This window comes from Eptatretus burgeri, chromosome 6 (assembly GCF_056783735.1).
Source record: "Eptatretus burgeri isolate ZD-2024b chromosome 6, Ebu_testis_v1, whole genome shotgun sequence".
NCBI classification, from domain to species: domain Eukaryota; kingdom Metazoa; phylum Chordata; class Myxini; order Myxiniformes; family Myxinidae; genus Eptatretus; species Eptatretus burgeri.
In genome coordinates this window covers 102910250-102929647 of record NC_140966.1, presented here as the reverse complement: position 1 = coordinate 102929647, position 19398 = coordinate 102910250, and the positions used below count along the sequence as shown (strand labels likewise).

Here is a 19398-nt window from a genome sequence, read left to right as displayed (position 1 = left end):
AACTGATTGGCGTTCATAGTTGTAAAGCAACCCACCATACAACGAAGTTAGTGGTGAGCGGTGGGCCCAGGTCCGGCTCTTCCGAGGAGAAATGGGTATTAAACACCTCGTAATACACTCGGTACCCGTGGCTGTAACAATAACATATATATATAATATATATATATATATATATATATATATATATATATATATATATATATATATATATATATATATATATATATATATATATATATATATATATATATATATATATATATATGAAGCTCATTCTAACCACTCACTATCTGACTGATAATAAAGTTCGGTACCTTCCAAGTGACGAAGAAAGCTGAAATTTCACGTTGAGAAAATTCAACACATCTGGATATTGGACCTGGGTTTAAATCTGACTTTTACAATATATACTCCGTTAGGTATTGCATTGACTGCTGATTATGAAAGGGTATGTGCTTTTCGCAAATGGTCAAGAAATTTGGGCAGCGCAATTCAGCAACACCTTGTCTCCGTGCACCAGTCCACCCAGCTTGAAAAGCATGCCAGGTCACATTTGCTGTCATTGAAGGAAGACCATATAGGTAAGTAAAGTAAGGTATTGACCAAAGTTGGAGGCAACAGGAAGGCTTTTCTTTCATTGGCTTCTACCACTTCGGTAGGGGGATACATCTTTGCCATCCCACAGATCAACTGTTATTGATCTCTTACCCTCAGCAAACTGGTACTCATTTTGCCAACCACGAAAGGATGGTCGACCGAGTCGTGTTATTTTGGCATGGCTGGAGTTTGAAATGAGGACCCTGAGATCCGAAGCCAACTGCCTTGACCATTAAGCCATGTACCATCAGGCACAAGAAAAGCATTTAGGCAATTTATTAGCTTGCACTCCTTTTGAGCCATTAAAGTCAACGTTTGAGCCTTTAATTTGCCCAAATCCCCTGTACTGGGGTGATTGTAACTTTTGACTGGGTTATCTCAGTAAGATCCTTCTGATCTAAACTGCAGCAAAGGGCCTATCAATATATATGGTGGCCAAAGGTCTCAGATTAAGAAAGGCATTCAATCCTTCTTCAATGAGGGTTTAGCAGCTTGCAGAACAGTATGATGAGATGATACAGAGGTAGAGCACTTACCTCTGAGCTATCATCTCGGTTTTATTCCTGATTCGACAATATCAGCTGTTGGATTGGTGCTTCATGGGTAGGATGCTGCATCAACAAGTGCACTATCCCACGGATGGACATGAAACTGGATGTCACATCTGATAGCATTCGTCGGTGGACACCGAATATTAAATTTTCGTTTTGAGAAGAGAAGGAAAGTTGTCATCGGTATCCTGGCCAAATTCCTGCTTTCATGCGCAGGACCACTGGATCGGTGGAACAGCCGTGCATCTAAGAAATGATGCAACTTGTCATTAGCCAGGCTTCAACACAGTCCTAGATGTGCAATTATTTATCCCAATGGAATTACGTCTTGCAGTTCTGATGGTCCAAATGACCTCACAGTGAACCAATCACAAGGAATGCTGAATGATGAACCCTTGAAAGTGCAACCAAAAATTTAGATTTCATTTTTACCTCTGCCACCGAAGATGGACGGAGGTTATGTTTTCACCCCTGTCTGTTTGTTTGTGAGCAGGATATCTCAAAATGTTATGGAGGGGTTCTGAGTAAACCTGGTGGGCAGGTTGCGTGTGTGACGAGGACAAATTCATGATATTTTGGTGAAGATCCAGATATGATAATTTTTTCACTGATCCTTCACCGTAGGGCGTAGAGTGATAGGGCCAAAAATGACACACAACCCGATATCTCAAAAAGTTATGGAAAGATTCGGACGAAACTTGGTGGTTGATTTGGGTAGGTGACAAGAACAAGCTGATTAGATTTTGGTTCAGGTCTGGATTCAGATCTGACCTATCAGTGGGATACAAAACGTAAACTGATCAGCGTGGCGGAGGTATGTGCTCTGAGTGCTGTTTTAGTTATTCGATGTTTATTTCCTCCAAGAAGAGGTTTGTCAGGAACCCATTGCAGGTAAAAGACATTATCCCCCTGGCAGGAAACCACTGAATCAGACATGATAAGTATTTCCTTAACATTCAGGATTTATCAGGTGAAAAGATTTTTCAGTAATTTCATCCCTCGCTGTGAAGACTGTTTACAACAGTGTGTTTATCAATCTGATTCATTGCCAAACCTCTGCTCTCCTCTCCACCGAACACCCATTTCCCCAACATCCACACTTCCACTGTTTTCAAGAAAAATAAAACCTGTTTTTGAGTTTCGTTTATTAGTTTATATTAAATGTTATTTTTGGTTATCTTTTTTTTTTTCACACAAAGAAGTTTTGGATTTGTTGCTTTGCCACACAAGTTAGGAACTAACTCGGATGAAGACAATCCCCCTGATATGTTTTTATCCGTATAAATGATGACTCGTGCTTTGACCCAAATCTACTATCTCGGGGAAATAGTAACCTCAAGTATGTCATAAAACAAAAATAGTACACAATAAAATAATTTCAACTTTTGGTCATAATGTGGAATGAAAGAATAAAGATATTTGACTTGATTTGGTGGCATAATGGTTAAAGCATTTGCTGTGAGTCAAGTCAATCCGCTGTTCAAATATTGACCCTTTAAAAACAGGACTGTGTCCTGAAGCTCACCTGGATCAGGAGCAAGTCACTAGAACTCCCTTCAGACCCTGATTTTTTTTTTTGTTTTTAGATCCTCATGGAGGATCTCTAAGTCTCATTCACGTTGTTGTTCTTCATCTTTTTCTTGTGGACTTTTTTGTTTCACAGCGTACAGTTTTCATCGAAACTTCCTGAAACTTGAGATATATATGTAGACATACCCTGCGCAGACAGTAACCATCTCCGATTTAGAAAATTCCTCCGAGAAAAAAAGTTATGACGTCAAAATATCTCCGCTAATGGAAATCACCTAAAAAGTTATCTCCGAAACTAGGCAAGCTTTTTGAATTCTGTTTGCGGGAATCGAACAGGGCATCAGCAGAGATGAATTACCGCACATATGATCACTATGACATATCAATTTTTATGACGTCATTCCTATTTTTTGACATTTTTTGTTTCACTACCCAGAGTTTTCATCAGATTTTCATGAAACTTGCCATGTATATGCAGAAAGCCCACGCGCAGGCAGTAACCATCTCCGATTTTGGAAATTCTTCCTAGAAAAAAAAAGTTGACGTCATAATATCGCCGCTAATGGAAATCGCCGATACCATTTTCTCCGAAACCAGGCAAGCTGTTTGAATTTTGTTTGCCGGAATCAAGCCGGGCATTTGCACAGATAATTTATCGCAAACCTGATACATCACAATGACGTCATTACGAGGATGAGGATCTTTGCTCATTTGAGCTTGTTTAATGCCATGGACAAACTTTAGTACATCATAGGTGATAAAGTTTGCGGTCAAGTTTTATCGAAATTGTGTGTGTAGTTTCGGAGAAGAGCAAATACCTATTTTAGAGGATCAACACCCCCTGCCCCCCCATATCCCTTTAATGAGCGCAGATTTTGATGCAGTCAATACACCTTCGTTATGCATCAGGTATGAAACTTGTGGCCAAGTTTCATTAAAATTTGCGTGTTTGGTTAAAGCGACTGAAGTGTTTATGGACTGACTCACTCACTCACCTGCGGACACTGCTCAATCGCGTAAGCTCACCTGACTAAAGTCCAGTTGAGCTAAAAATGGTTTGTGCGACTTCTTCTCTTAACTCGCAGCATATACAGGATAGAGCACTAATGGCCCCAAGGGGGAAATTCCTCCTTAAATATCTGGTGGAGTTGGACGATAAAATGCCACTTTACCAGATGGTGCCGACAGTACCCTGAATGCCTTAGGGAAGTTGCTCACTTCCCGTCATGTCAGCAGTCAAGTAAACCTGGTGTTGGCTTAGTGGTTAGGGTGGCGGCTTGGGATCCTAGGGTCCTGAGTTCAAGCCCCGTTGGCAGCTGAATTAATACACCAGGAGGTTGACTCAGCCTGTCATCCTTCCGAGGTCAGCAAAATGAGCACCAGTGTACTGGTAAAGGGGACACTGCATCAGTGGCAAAGCCATGTCCCAACCAATGATGCAACCAGCAGCCACAGGCTGCACTCGATAGATAGAGACAGAGAGAGAGAGACAGAGAGAGAGAGAGAGAGACAGAGACAGAGACAGAGACAGAGAGAGAGAGAGAGAGAGAGAGAGAGAGAGAGAGAGAGAGAGAGAGAGAGAGAGAGAGAGAGAGAGAGAGAGAGAGAGAGAGAGAGAGAGAGAGAGAGAGAGAGAGAGAGAGAGAGAGAGAGAGAGAGAGAGAGAGAGAGAGAGAGAGAGAGAGAGAGAGAGAGAGAGAGAGAGAGAGAGAGAGAGAGAGAGAGAGAGAGAGAGAGAGAGAGAGAGAGAGAGAGAGAGAGAGAGAGAGAGAGAGAGAGAGAGAGAGAGAGAGAGAGAGAGAGAGAGAGACGCAGAGAGAGAGAGAGAGAGAGAGAGAGAGAGAGAGAGAGAGACGCAGAGAGAGAGAGAGAGAGAGAGAGAGAGAGAGAGAGAGAGAGAGAGAGAGAGAGAGAGAGAGAGAGAGAGAGAGAGAGAGAGAGATATGGAGAGAGAGAGATATGGAGAGAGAGAGAGATAGATATGGAGAGAGAGAGAGATAGATATGGAGAGAGAGAGAGATAGATATGGAGAGAGAGAGAGATAGATATGGAGAGAGAGAGAGATAGATATGGAGAGAGAGAGAGAGATAGATATGGAGAGAGAGAGAGAGATAGATATGGAGAGAGAGAGATATGGAGAGAGAGATGGAGATATATCGATATATCGATCGGTCAAGTCTGGTGTTTTCTCATGTATTTATGTGTATGTTTGACAGCTCATCCACGAGCCTGGAATAAAGCCTTCAACAAAAACAGATACAGACAAATAAGGGAGTTGCATACATCTGAAGCATGAGGAAGTGGTCTTCTTATATGTGCAGTACAAGGCTGTGGGGTAGCATCATTGGCTGAGGGGGTGGCTGTGCCGCTGATGCAGTGCCCTCTGCTGGTTAGTGCAGGAATTTGGAACTTGTTCAGGGTGCTGGTGATAGCTTGCCTACTCTTTGTGAAGGACCCCATGGGATTTTTAGCATCCACCAACGAATGCTGGCAGACAGGACACCCGTTTATCTATCCGAGGGACGGCACACACGTTGATGAATCACCCTGCCTGTGAAACACCAGGATGACAGTTTATAGCTGGGTCACGATTCAAACCCAAACTAGACAGCTTAGAGGCGAGGGTGTGTTCCTCTCGGATGAGGCGGTCAAAAGGAAGTTTTGTTTTTGTAATTTCAAAGCCATTGCTTGCAATCCATCAAATGAAAACATCAAACAAAACATGAAATGAGAATCGGGATCAGTTGGCAGTCCATTCAAAATGTGGGGAAACGTTTTCTATGTCACTGATACAAGGTTCTATTCACATCCACACCATTCAACTGACACATGAACACACGGATAAAATCCGCAAATGCTTCCACAAACTGCGGTCAGCACCAGAGCAGGAATTTAGCTGGGGTACCAGTGATAGCTCGCCTACTCTTCGTGCAAGCAGATGAAGCACTGCTTACTGAATGATTTTTATTTTTATTTTTACAAAACTGAGGACTTGGAAAAGAACAAAACCGATATTCATGGGAGAGGAGATTGTCAAGGAATGTTTAAATTCCAGAAGAAGTCATTTTAACAGGAAGTTGCATTTTAATCACAAGCTGTATCACAAAGGAAAGCAAGATTGAAGAAAAGGAAAAAAAGACAGGTACAGGCCAAAAAGAATAAGATGAACAACACTGAAGGTTTTAAAGTACCATATTGGAAAAAGAAAAAGAAAGACAGCACTGTGTGAGCGACAGCGCTTGGCTGATGGAATACACAGGTGGACCTCCTCATGGGACGACTGCCTTCAAATCATGCTCTTCCCATCCTTGCAGTTTTGTGCACAGGTTGCCCCGATTTGCACACCTTTCAGCAGGAGTTGTGTAAAATCCGAGCAGCCGCAACACGTCGTGAGCGGAGCTACAAATCCGTAGATACCGCCCATGAATATGCCGAAGGGCCAGGCGAGGAAGATGAGAATGAGGAACCATACGATGCTCCAAAGAATATTTCCCATCCTAGAGGGGAGCAGAAGCCATCGAGTACACCACTCTATCCTTTGGCACAGAGAATATAGACCGTCCAAATGCCAAGTTACAGGCACGTAATATGATATTATCAATATTTACTCAAGTGTCATCGACATATCTGATCCAAGTACCTGTCATTCTAATGCTAGTGAACAACACAAGGTCATTTAGCTGGCAAAAAAAAAAAAATCCTCAAAAATCACCAAAAAAATGTATACAGTAATCAAAAGCTCTGAGAAGATATTGTAGACATTACACATTTATGATAAGCACATTGGGAGATATCAGTTTCCCCAATTTTTTTAATAGCTTGGGATTCGAACACGGTAGACCTGCATCCTGGCCAGAAATGCACGAAATGGGAACACGAAGAATAGGCCGACAAAAACAAAAACTTTCTGCATTAATTTTATTCGTTTTTAATTAATCCTACAGAAACCTGGAGAGGTCCTCTATTCACATAATAATTGAAAAGAAATTTGAATTTTCATTCACACACCAAGTTTATTTTTCAATTGTCTCAGGAGGAACATAATGTCACTCAATACCTTGTTATATTCATGACACAAGGCGTGGTCGAACAGTCAGGTGAGTGTGGAATAAATCTCTAGATAAAGGTCTGTGTCAACGGAAGTCAGGTGTGTCAAAACGATGGAGAAATTAATCTGTCTGGAATCATACAGTGCCTTCAGAAAGTGTTTACACCCCTCGACTTCGTCACATTCCGTTGTGTTACAGCCGAGATTCACAATGGAATACATTTAAATTCTTTGTCACCGATTTACACTAAATACCCCATCATGTTAAAGTGAAACATGTTTTTAGAATTTTTTTTTACAAATCAATTAAAAATGAGAATCTGAAATGTTTTGCATCAATCAGTCAATATTCAACCCCTTTGCTCTGACACTCCAAATTGAGCTCAGGTGCATCCAATTTCCTTTGATCATCCTTGAGATGTCACGACAACTTGATTGGAGTCCACCTATGGACAATTCAATTGATTGGACATGATTGAGAAAGAAATTGAGAGTGCAATCATGATTGAGTGAGAGTGCAACTAATGCAAGAAGAGGATTGGACATGGACTTAGTGGTTGGCTTAGTTGGCTTAGTGTTGGCTTAGTGGTTAGGGTGGCGGCTTGGGATCCAAGAGTCCTGAGTTCAAGCCTCTTTTCCCGCTGAATGACTTCACCAGGGGGTTTATTCAGCCTGCCATCCTTCCGAGGTCGGCAAAATGAGTACCAGCTTGCTGGGATGACCGAGTCATTCGAGTATCCTGCGTCAGAGTGGCGACCCGTCCAAGTCAGGTCAGGTCAGGTATGGGAGCATGTGCCAGAACAGAACGTCGCTGCGTCCACTTTCCGCCGGTACTCCAGGGGCCTCCGTCTGGCCTCCTCCCAGGCAGATGCTAGGCCAATCCCCATCTCCTTGAGATGCTGGGCAACCTGCTGCAACCACGAGGCACGTGGTCGGCCCCGTGGCCTCCTCCACTCATGAGACTCCCTCGCTGAGAGAATCTGGTGAGCAGGGTCAGCGTCAGGAAAACGAGCCACATATCCATACAGCCGCAACTGACGCTCACGGACCATGCAAGTAACAAATGTCATCCAAGTCTCTCTCAGCAACCGCTCGTTGGATACAAAATCTGACCAGCGATAGCCAAGGATTCTCCGAAGAGACCTGGTACCAAAGGAATTAAGTCTCCGTCTCAGATACTTGGTCAGAATCCAAGTTTTGCATCCATAGAGCAAGACTGGAAGCACCAAGGACCTGAAGACTCAGACTTTCGTCCTCCCACACAGGTACCGGCAGTGCCACACCCCATGATCCAGTGAATCCATGACTCCCCAGGCCCGACCCAGACGTCTATTGACCTCTGACTCACAGCCAGCAGAGACATGAATATCACTGCCAAGGTAAGTGAATCTCTCCACGACCTCAACATCCTCACCACAAACAGACACAGACAGGACAGCAGCATCCAAGATATCATTGAAAGCCTGGATCTTAGTTTTGACCCAAGAAACCCATAATCCCAGCGGCTCCGACTCTTCATTCAGCACCTAGAGGGCCCCCAAAAGGATATCTAAAGTCTCTGCAAAGATGACTGCATCATCTGCGAAATCAAAGTCTGAGATCTTGACATTCCCAAACGATGCACCGCAGCTTGATATTTCCGACATCCTCCCTAAAATCCAGTCCATACATGTGCTGAAAAGTGTGGGAGCCAGTACACACCTCTGACGAACTCCAGGAAAACTGGAAATAACTCTGAGGTGGTACCACCACACTTCACAGCACTCTCAGTACCAGAGTAGAGTTCAGACATCAGATCGATCAGTTTGGTGGCACCCCACGAAGACCAAGAATCCTCCAGAGGGCATCCCGATTCACTGAATCGAACGCTTTACAGAGATCAACATAGGCTGCAAGCAGCCCCTGCCGAAACTCTCGTCTGCGTTCGGTGAGGACACGGAGAGCAAGGATACGGTCAATCGTTGACCTCTTTGGTGTAAAGCCTGACTGCTCTGGATGCTGGTGCTCAAGCAGGTGGTGGCGAAACCCTATCAAGAATTATCCGAGCAAAGACCTTGCCCGGCACTGAGAGCAGCGTCACCCCTCGGTAGTTGTTGCAGTCTTGGCGATCACCCTTCCCTTTCCAGAGAGGGACAACAAGGCTCCTCTTCCAATCAGTTGGGATGATGCCTGTTTTCCAGGCAGAGCACAAAACTGCATGCAACAACACGAGTGCAGCATTTCCACCAGCCTTGAGAAGTTCAGCATGGATGCAACAGATCCCTGGAGCCTTACCCCGTTTCAACCGGTTCACCGCAGCCTGTGTTTCCACAAGCGAAGGTGGACCACAGTTGATTCGAGGGTCAGCAACAGGGATTGTGACACCCTTGACGTCCATCTTGAGAGTTGGGGGATCAGCCTGGTACAACCGCTCAAAGTAACCGGCCCAGCGGGCCTTCACTTCAGACTCCTCTGTCAAGAGCCTACCACTCTCTGCTCTAACTACAGTGCTCCGAGGGATGGGCTTGGTGGAACGCAATGCGCGAATTCCCCTGTAAGCGGGACGAGAATCACCTGTCCACAGGTGATGCTCTACCCCCTCACAGATTCCTTGCACATAGGCCTCCTTGTCCACCCTTAGTGCACATACAGTTTCACGCCTCAGCTCTCTGAACAGCTCAGCTCTGCCATTCAGCCTGGCCCTGCGACTCTGGTCAATGGTATCCAGTGTCCCTTGAGAGACAAAATTCGTCTTTGCCCTAAGGTGAGTTCCAAGACATCCACCGGCAACATCAAGGACAGTGGTCTTGAAGGCACTCTACAACTCTTCAGGACCCCCCAAAGCACCCGACACCCCTAAATTCCACTCAGCCTGTTTGCAAACTCCTCAGAAACTCTCTTATCCCTGAGCTTGCCAACATCCAGCCTTGGCTGGGATGGTACCATTCTCCAGGATTTAAGGTGCAGCTTTAGAGTTGCTACAACAAGCCGTTGGTCAGTATTGAGGAACTGAGCATTCCGGTCGACCCTGCAGTTCTGGATCATCCTCCAACGACCGTCAATGAGGAATTGGTCAATCTCCTTTGCCACTCCGCCAGTGTTGGAATACCAAGTCCAGCGATGAGCTTGTGGGTGCTGAAACCATGAACCAGCCACCCTAAGTCCATGACTTCTTGCAAAGTCAAGGAACTTAGTGCTATTCTGGCTCATAGTTCCTGACCCATGGGGACCAACACATGTCTCATAACCATCCCTATCAGTTCCAGTCGATGCATTGAAATCCCCCAAGACTAGAAGTGTATCTCGTCTGGGGCACTGATCAATCAGACTCGAGCGTGGCGTAGAATGCATCCTTCACGGTGAGGTCACTCGCCACAGTCGAAGCATAGACAGAGACCAGGGAAATGACACCTAAGGAGTGACGAATCCTTCGTCTCATAATACGCTCGTTGACTGGTGTTACCTCAATTACACTGAACAACAAATTTCAAAAATTTTTTTTACTGGAGATGTGTAAAGTGATTAAGACTAATTTGGGTACGCTGATTTCAAAAATCATAACCGTTTTGCTGTATCACGTCAGGATTTTCAGGAACAGAAATATTCCCATTGCCTAGAAGTCAGGATTTCAATGAAATTTACATATGTCTTTAACATGTCTATTTCGTACAATTGTTGTTAACTTGTGTTATATTTCTTTCTTTCAGATAAAGATGAGTAGGCGTTCCTGTACCAATCATCCTGACAACTTCTGTTATGTCTGTGGTCGGTATACCAAAAAAGATCAACAGCGAAGTATATCTACAGCAGTGAAAATGAAGGCCGCCTACTTTCACTACTTCGGGTGTAAGGTGGGGGACCAAGAACAGAGCTGGCACCACACATCTGCTGCACAAGCTGTCACACAACCTTGACTCAGTGGTTGGTGGGCAAGCGCGCGAGCATGCCATTTGCGGTGCCCATGATATGGCGTGAGCCGCAGAATCATGATGATTGTTATTTCTGCTGCACAAGCATCGCCGGCTTCAACAAGAAGAATAAAGGTCACATCAAGTACGCTGACTGCGTCTCTGCTCGTAAACCTGTGCCTCATGATGACGAGAACCCCGTTCCAACACCTCCAGCTGATCAGAACATAGCTGTAAGCAGTGGTGAAGAGGATGGTGATGATGAACCTTTTGAACCCGACACTCAAGAATCACACCTTCTGAACCAGGGAGACTTAAATGATCTTGTAAGAGATCTCTCGCTGTCAAAGGCAAAGGCAGAGCTGCTTGGATCAAGGCTGCAGCAGTGGAATCTACTTGAACCTAACACCAAGATATCCTTGTTCAGAGCACGTCACAGAGACATGGCTGAGTTCTTTGAGATGGAAGACACGATGACATTCTGCAGTGACATCAACGGTCTGTTGAAAGAACTTGGGTGTGATCACGATCCTGCAGACTGGCGCCTCTTCATCGACTCGGGGAAGAACAGCTTGAAGGCTGTTTTGCTCCACAATGGCAACGAGAAACCATCAGTCCCACTGGCTCACGCGTTCGGCATGACAGAGACCTATGAGACTATGCGGCAGCTGCTTGATTCCATCAAGTACAATGACTTCAACTGGCACATCTGCGGAGACTTGAAAGTGGTGGCGCTGTTGTTAGGGCTGCAGTCAGGCTACACGAAATACATGTGCTTCCTTTGTCTCTGGGATAGCAGAGACGACAAGAATCACTGGACGAAGAAAGATTGGGAAGAGCGAAAAGAGCATGTACCTGGTCGACACAACGTGAAGCATGTCGCCCTTGTCGACCCAGCCAAGGTTTTCCTTCCACCACTCCACATAAAGCTCGGCTTGATGAAAAGTTTTGTACGGGCAATGGATCTGAATGGGCGTGGGTTTTTATACCTCAAGGAAAAGTTTGGCAACACCTTGTCGGAGGCCAAGATCAAGGCTGGTGTCTTTGTTGGACCGCAAATCCGACAGATTATGAAGGACGAAACTTTTCCGACAACTCTAAACCCCAAAGAGCTGGCAGCGTGGAGGAGCTTCAAAGCTGTGACGGACAACTTCTTGGGGAACGAGCGCGCGGACAACTATGAAGAAATAGTGCAGCAGCTGCTGGAGTCCTTCAGGAAACTTGGCTCCAGGATGTCCCTGAAAATCCATTTCCTACACCAGCACCTGAACTTCTTCCCTGACAACTTGGGAGCAGTCTCGGACGAGCACGGCGAGCGATTCCACCAAGAGATTTCACTCATGGAGACGCGTTACCAAGGGCGGCACAACCCGAACATGATGGGCGATTTCTGCTGGTTCCTGCATCGTGAAACTGACACAGAGCAGCACAAACGCAAAGCCAAATGCCTAAAGCATTTTTAATTACATTCTAGTGGAGTTTTTCTGTAATTTCTATAATTTTGAAGCATTCATGATGAAATAAATGAATTTTTGTAAATTTCATTGAAATCCTGACTTCTAGGCAATGGGAATATTTCTGTTACTGAAAATCCTGATGTGATACAGCAAAACGGTTATGATTTTTGAAATCAGCGTACCCAAATTAGTCTAAATCACTTTACACATCTCCAGTAAGAAATTTTTGTTGTTCAGTGTTATCATTGGGGTCAGCTTATTCGACACAGCTACAGCAACTCCTTGAGTATGGTAACCATCAGAGCGACCAGACCAATGGTAGGTGTAACCACCCACCATTATCTCACCACAATCCTGTCTCCGAACCTCAGAGAGAGCTGCAATACCGATGTCCAAACGCTTGAGCTCAGATGATAAGCTCAGACTCAGATGTCCAAACGCTTGAGCCCGTCCAGGATTGTGCCCAATAGCCAAGGAAACTGCTTCGGCAGCACCGACGCTCTGTACAGAGTATGGTCCCAATGGATGGATGGAGAAAGAAACACGACTTTTCTATATAAGGTCCCACAGCTGACAATGCATGTCAGAGCAGAAACTCCACCATGGATTCCAAGGAACTGTCTGTAGAACTCCGAGATAGAATTGTGAAGAGATCTGGAGAAGGGTGCAAAACAATTTCTGGAGTGTTTAAAATTCCTAATAGCACACACAGTGAGCTCCATCATTAGGAAATGGAAAGAATATGGAACTACCCAGACTCTTACTAGAGCTAGCCGTTCGACCAAACTGAGTAACCGGGCAAGAAGAACCTTGGTCAGGGAGGTGACCAAGAACCCAATGACCACTCTGATAGAACGACAGAGTTCCTTGGCTGAGATGGGAAATCTGTCCACCATCGAGCGCCATCCCAACCTTGAAGTGGTAGAGCAGTTTCCCTGTACAGCTTCCTTCAGTCATGGGTGCAATTTTTTTTCCTCATGTGATGTTTGACAAGATAACAAACAACAAAAAAGGAGGCGGCTTCAAAAAAGGAAGCGGGCAGGGACGATCAACTGGTATTTTTTTATTTGGCCTTGCATATTTGTTTTTCATTTTCAATGGATTTGTAAAAATTTCTGAAAACATGTTCCCACTTTGTCATTATGGGATATTTTGTGTAGATTTGAGACAAAAAATTAAATTTAATCCATTTTAAATTCAGGCTGTAACTCAACAATATGTGAAAAGGTCAAGGGATGTGAATACTTTCTGAAGGCATAGTCTTTCTGAAGGAATACTGTATAATAGTCACGAGGAGTCAGTCTGTTTGAATATGACAAAATCACTTTTCCTAATGTAGCTCACAAACTGACGACGTGGCTTGCAGACCGAAAGCGAGACCAGCCCTTGGAAGTCGAGGGCGGCACCCGCTTGCAGGCTGAGACCAGCTCGCACACCAAGGGTGAGACGTGAGTTGTTTTTGTTGGTGGGATGTACGTATGTAGCCTATAGGTTTGACACATTGCTCCAAAGTTCTCATGGGCACGGTCATGGTGTACAAAATGGATCATATTTTCTCATCCTTGGTGCAAGCCTGATGTTGGCTTAACGGTTAAGGTAGCTGGCTTAAGATCTTAGGGTCTTGATATCGAACCTGCTGGTTGTTGAATTAACACTAGGTGGGATTGACTCAGGATGTCATCCTTCTGAGGTTGGTGAAATACCTTCTGAGGTACCAGTGTATTGTTAACAGAAGGCAATGCATCAGTGGCACAGGTATGCCCCCTAAAAAATGATGCAACCAGCAGCCACAGGCTGCACATGATAGCCAGCTATCCCTTTTGTTGCTTATTTACCTTTTGTAGTATAATTAAACTCCGCACTCGAAGATGGACGGAGGTTACTGTTTTCACCCCTGTCTGTTTGTTTGTTTGTTTGTGAACAGTATTACGGAAAAACTCCTGGACGTATTTCGACGAAACTTGGTGGGGGGATTAGGTATGGTCCAAGGATCATGCCATTAGATTTTGGACTTCGTCCAAAGTCCAATATGGCCGCTATGGCGGCCATTTTGAAAAAATATTTGAATTTTTGTTTTTGCATTTCTACATGTTTTAAGTGATTTCCAACCCCCCCAAAAAAACAATTTTGCAACTTTTTTTTCAAAAAAATTTCGATTTTATTTGAAAAATATTTGAATTTTTTTTTTGCATTCCTTCATGTTTTAAGTGATTTCCAACCCCCCCAAAAAATTGTTGGAGAAAAAAAAAAGAAATTTTGCACTTTTTTTCAAAAAAAATTTCGATTTTATTTTATTGGCATTTCTACATGCGCGTTGATCTAGTTTAGTTTATTCAATCGTGGTTCAGTAGAGTCTGATCCGTTTTGACCTACAATGAATAGGATATCATGTTCACTTAAGTGACCCAGCAGTATTGGCGGCAGAGGTTTTGCACTCTACCGAGTGCTCCCCCTCTATACTAGTTTGTGAATGGATTGCATGCTATATTTCTACATGCGTAACATTTACACCCTCAACTGGCACGGTGATATCCTGAATCACTGTTTTTCCACATTCCAGAATACCGAGTGAATGACGAAGAACGAGGAATATGTATATTATCTGCGTTGCCAATTCTGATGTGCTGTGTACCTGCGCTGGCCCTGTAAGGTCGAAGCTTAACCCAGGCCTCACTTTCACGATCTGGCCGAGTTCGAGCTGCAAATTACTTTAATGGAGACGGACGGACTGGGACCTGTCCCAAACTTGTTTATGGAGACATGCTGCCCGGGTTGTATTTTCATGCGGACACCAAAACTTTTCTAGAGATCAAAATTCTTAGGAATTAGTACAGATTAACCAGATTTGCTGGCACAACAGTTCGAGATCCATTCTGACTCTGAGAAGTCAGTGGTTCAAACCCCAGGCAAGTCGTTCCAAAAACGGCATGTGCTGCTTCCTTGCTTGATACTCAGCACTTAGAGGATAGAGTATGGAAAATCACAAGTTGGTGTCATTCAGGCTTTGATGGGGGATAATGACCTCATCACATGTGGAAATTCCTTGCAAGGAAACGATTTTATTAGGATCAGCTCTGTGAAGCCATATCGTGAATCGCCACCATTCGTCAGGGGGGACATTTTGTAATGTGGAATCGTTTTATCTGCATTTCTTTCGAGCATCATGTGAGATATTTCAGCGACATATAATATTGTGTAATTTGGTGACAAAACAGAGTTAATAAAAAAACAAAAGAATAAAAACAGAAGTGAGAAAGGGAAATGAAACTAACTTCACTACCTCGTGATGACAAAGCCTGAGGCCTAGCACACACAAATCTTACATATCAATTTGAGCGAACGATCACCCCGATGTGTCCACTTCGACGTCTCTGAATAAGAACATGTTTTACAAAACGAGACATTTTAACCGTTTTCATATCAACCACGAACGATTTATTTACCTCACGGACATTTGTGCCTCATCGTCCTTGCTTGACCATCGAGCATCCCCTCGTAATGTTCATTATCGAGCAAAACATTCATCGTTTTACACGACAATCAGTCTTAGCAATATGAGGCAACTGTTTGTTTGGTTTTTTTGCGAATTAAACACCAAATTAACATTTGGAAAACGTTCACTCTTTACCATCCATCCATTGGGACCATACTCTGTGCAGAGCGTTGGTGCTGCCCAAGCAGTCTCCTTGGCTATTGGGAACAATCCTGGACGGGTCGCCACTCCGACACAGTATACCAGCATGCTGGCACTCATTTTGCCGACCTCGGAAGGATGACAGGCAGAGTCAACCCCACCTGGTATTAATTCAACAGCCGAGTGGGATTTGAACTCAGGATCCGAGGATCCCAAGCCTGCCACCCCAACCATTAAGCCAACACCAGGCATACTCTAAACATGTCATCGAAATGCAAATTTTCAACACATTTGTCATGATTTCCAAACTTATAAACAAGCCAAACGACGGTGCGAGACCTTTGATCATGAAAAACATTTTTGCCAAACTTACCTCGAATGAGTTTCCAAGGGTTTTGAAGCGAGCGAGTGATGAGGACACGCGAATCCACTCCAATTGCCAAGTCCAGAAGTCGAAGCTCCACCCCCCATTCCCCCCCCAGTTGTCAGCCCCGCCCCATGTGCATTTTTTGGAGCCATAAATCTCAAGGTATTTGTCACAGCCTCAATTCAAAGGCAGGATTCAATATTTGCAAAATATAAGGATTTGTTGAACATGTGCTTGGAGTTTGTTCCAAAGGGATGAGCAAAAATAATTACAGCTGTTGATGTGTACGTCTACTACTACGACTACCACTACTCGTAAACTACTACAACTATACTACGACTACTACTACTACTACTACTACTACTACTACTACTACTACTACTACTACTACTACTGTACTTCTTTATCTGCCCCAATTCATCCCACGTGGCCACTTTCATTATTGTGGGGTTGCCAAAGAGGAAAATTATTGGGCCAAGTCTGTCACGGACCGGCTGGCCAGGTCTGGCATTTGACCGAAGGTGATTTGGGCAGGAATTTGTAATTAGTCCAGGAGGTTTCTTGAGATAACCCACATACTCTTCGTGAAAGACACCATGGGATCTTTAACGTCCACAAACCCAGTTTAACGTCCATCCGTTGGTTGGTGCACTTTGTAATGTAACACTCCACCTGCAAAGCACCAATCCGAACAGTGTATAGTATTATATAGTCTGGAGGAGAACCGAACCCAAAGGCAGATCATCACCTGTGCACCATCCTATCGGACCCAGCGTGTGTGTTCCAACTCAAACCTATTAAACTCCATGGCTAACATGTGGAAACAGAACCGGGTCTCGTCCGCCAGGCGTTCCGGGATTCCCTCTTGTGCATCCAGCTACAGACATGAGTGCAAGGAATGCAAGAAGAGGAGATTGATGGTGAGCTGCCAAAGGGGCCATAACAGGGGAGGCACTCGAACTACAATGTATGTGTACAAGAAACAGTGTGCTTCTCAAATACTTACAACGCTCAACCAGCAGGTACACACACACACACCTGTAACAAAAACATTCCGCAATGAAAGGGTAAAACATTAAAAGCGGTTTGAGAACTACTGGCATGGGACGAAGATACAAAGTTAATTCTCATCTTCAAAGTTAAAGTTCAACATTCTTGCAGCTTCTGCATCAACAGGCCCACGTGACTTGTGTTTCTGATGCAGGGTTTGCAAGAATTGTAATCATGAACAGAAGCCTTTGTGCTATGTCTCATAACTCGAGCAGGAGTATCAAACGCATTCCCAGAGCTCGTCATGCTTCACTCGTCAAGGCAAATGAATACTATCCAGCAGTGAATGTCAGAAAAAGAAAGCAAACTTCTCATGACAAGGCTCATGTGTTGTGCGTCTGTATGTCTATGTGCGTGCAAGCTCCCCTGTAAGCCTTGTAACCTGTAAAAGAGAGTAATAAAAATATTTAGCCAGAATGATGTACATGAGGATAGCAAGATAAGACGAGTTGCACAACAACTGGCTTATTCACAACAACCTGTTAATCTCGAGAACCACACAATGGCAGGTGGAAAACCCCAACATATTGTAGATACATATTTTAATAGCAAGTTGGGGCATTCTCACGCGATTTGTTGGAGGTTATCAGGGCATCTTAACCTTTACAAACACTCACATTGCCGGTGTCACGAAGACAAAATGTTGGCGCTGTGCATGATACCATTTACAAAACGATCAGACATGAAATGGCAAAACGATCTGATATGAAATGTTAATCCAAATGGAAAAATGATCTGAGATGAAATGATCTGACATGAAATAGCAAAACGATCTGACATGAAACAATCTGACATGAAACGATCTGACATGAAATCATCTGACGTGAAACGATCTGACGTGAAACGATCTGACGTGAAACGATCTGACGTGAAACGATCTGACGTGAAACGATCTGACATGAAACGATCTGACGTGAAACGATCTGACGTGAAACGATCTGACATGAAATGATCTGATGTGAAATGATCTGACATGAAACGATCTGAAGTGAAACGATCTGACATGAAACGATCTGACATGAAACGATCTGACATGAAACGATCTGACATGAAATGATTTGACATGAAACGATCTGACATGAAATGATTTGACATGAAACAATCTGACAAATGATTTGACATGAAACAATCTGACATGAAACGATTTGACATGAGACGATCCGACATGAGACGATCCGACATGAGATGATCTGACATGAAACGATCTGACGTGAAACGATCTGATGTGAAACGATCTGACGTGAAATGATCTGATGTGAAATGACATGAAATTATCTGACACGAAACGATCTGACGTGAAACGATCTGACGTGAAACGATCTGACATGAAACAGTTTGACATGAAACGATCTGACATGAAACTATCTGACATGAAACAATCTGACATGAAATGATTTGACATGAAACGATCTGACATGAGACGATCCGACATGAGACGATCCGACATGAGACGATCCGACATGAGACGATCTGACATGAAACCATCTGACGTGAAACGATCTGACGTGAAATGATCTGATGTGAAATGATCTGACATGAAATGATCTGACATGAAACGATCTGAAGTGAAACTATTTGACGTGAAACGATCTGACGTGAAACGATCTGACATGAAACGATCTGACATGAAACGATCTGACATGAAACGATCTGACATGAAACAATTTGACATGAAACGATGTGACATGAAACGATGTGACATGAAACGATGTGACATGAAACGATGTGACATGAAACGATCTGACATGAAACGATCTCACATGAAACGATCTGACATGAAATTATCTGACATGAAACGATCTCACATGAAACGATCTGACATGAAACGATCTGACATGAAATTATCTGACGTGAAACGATCTGACGTGAAACGATCTGACATGAAACGATCTGACATGAAACTATCTGACATGAAACGATCTGACATGAAACGATCTGACATGAAACGATCTGACATGAAACGATCTGACATGAAACTATCTGACATGAAACGATCTGACATGAAACGATCTGACATGAAACGATCTGACATGAAACGATCTGACATGAAACGATCTGACATGAAACTATCTGACATGAAACGATCTGACATGAAACGATCTGACGTGAAACGATCTGACGTGAAACGATCTGACGTGAAACGATCTGACGTGAAACGATCTGACGTGAAACTATCTGACGTGAAACGATCTGACGTGAAACGATCTGACGTGAAACGATCTGACGTGAAACGATCTGACATGAAACTATCTGACATGAAACTATCTGACATGAAAC

At 43.8% G+C, this 19398-nt stretch overlaps 1 long non-coding RNA gene across 1 annotated transcript; it reads right to left on the bottom strand.

Annotated features, from left to right (window-relative positions):
• Window positions 1-5628: 5628 nt before the first annotated feature.
• Window positions 5629-16182, bottom strand: LOC147025490 (uncharacterized). The gene is made up of 2 exons (XR_015059558.1): window positions 16078-16182; window positions 5629-6175 (listed from the first exon to the last, which is right to left on the bottom strand). It is a non-coding gene; the product is annotated as an uncharacterized LOC147025490 (long non-coding RNA).
• Between the last annotated feature and the right edge of the window lie 3216 nt (window positions 16183-19398).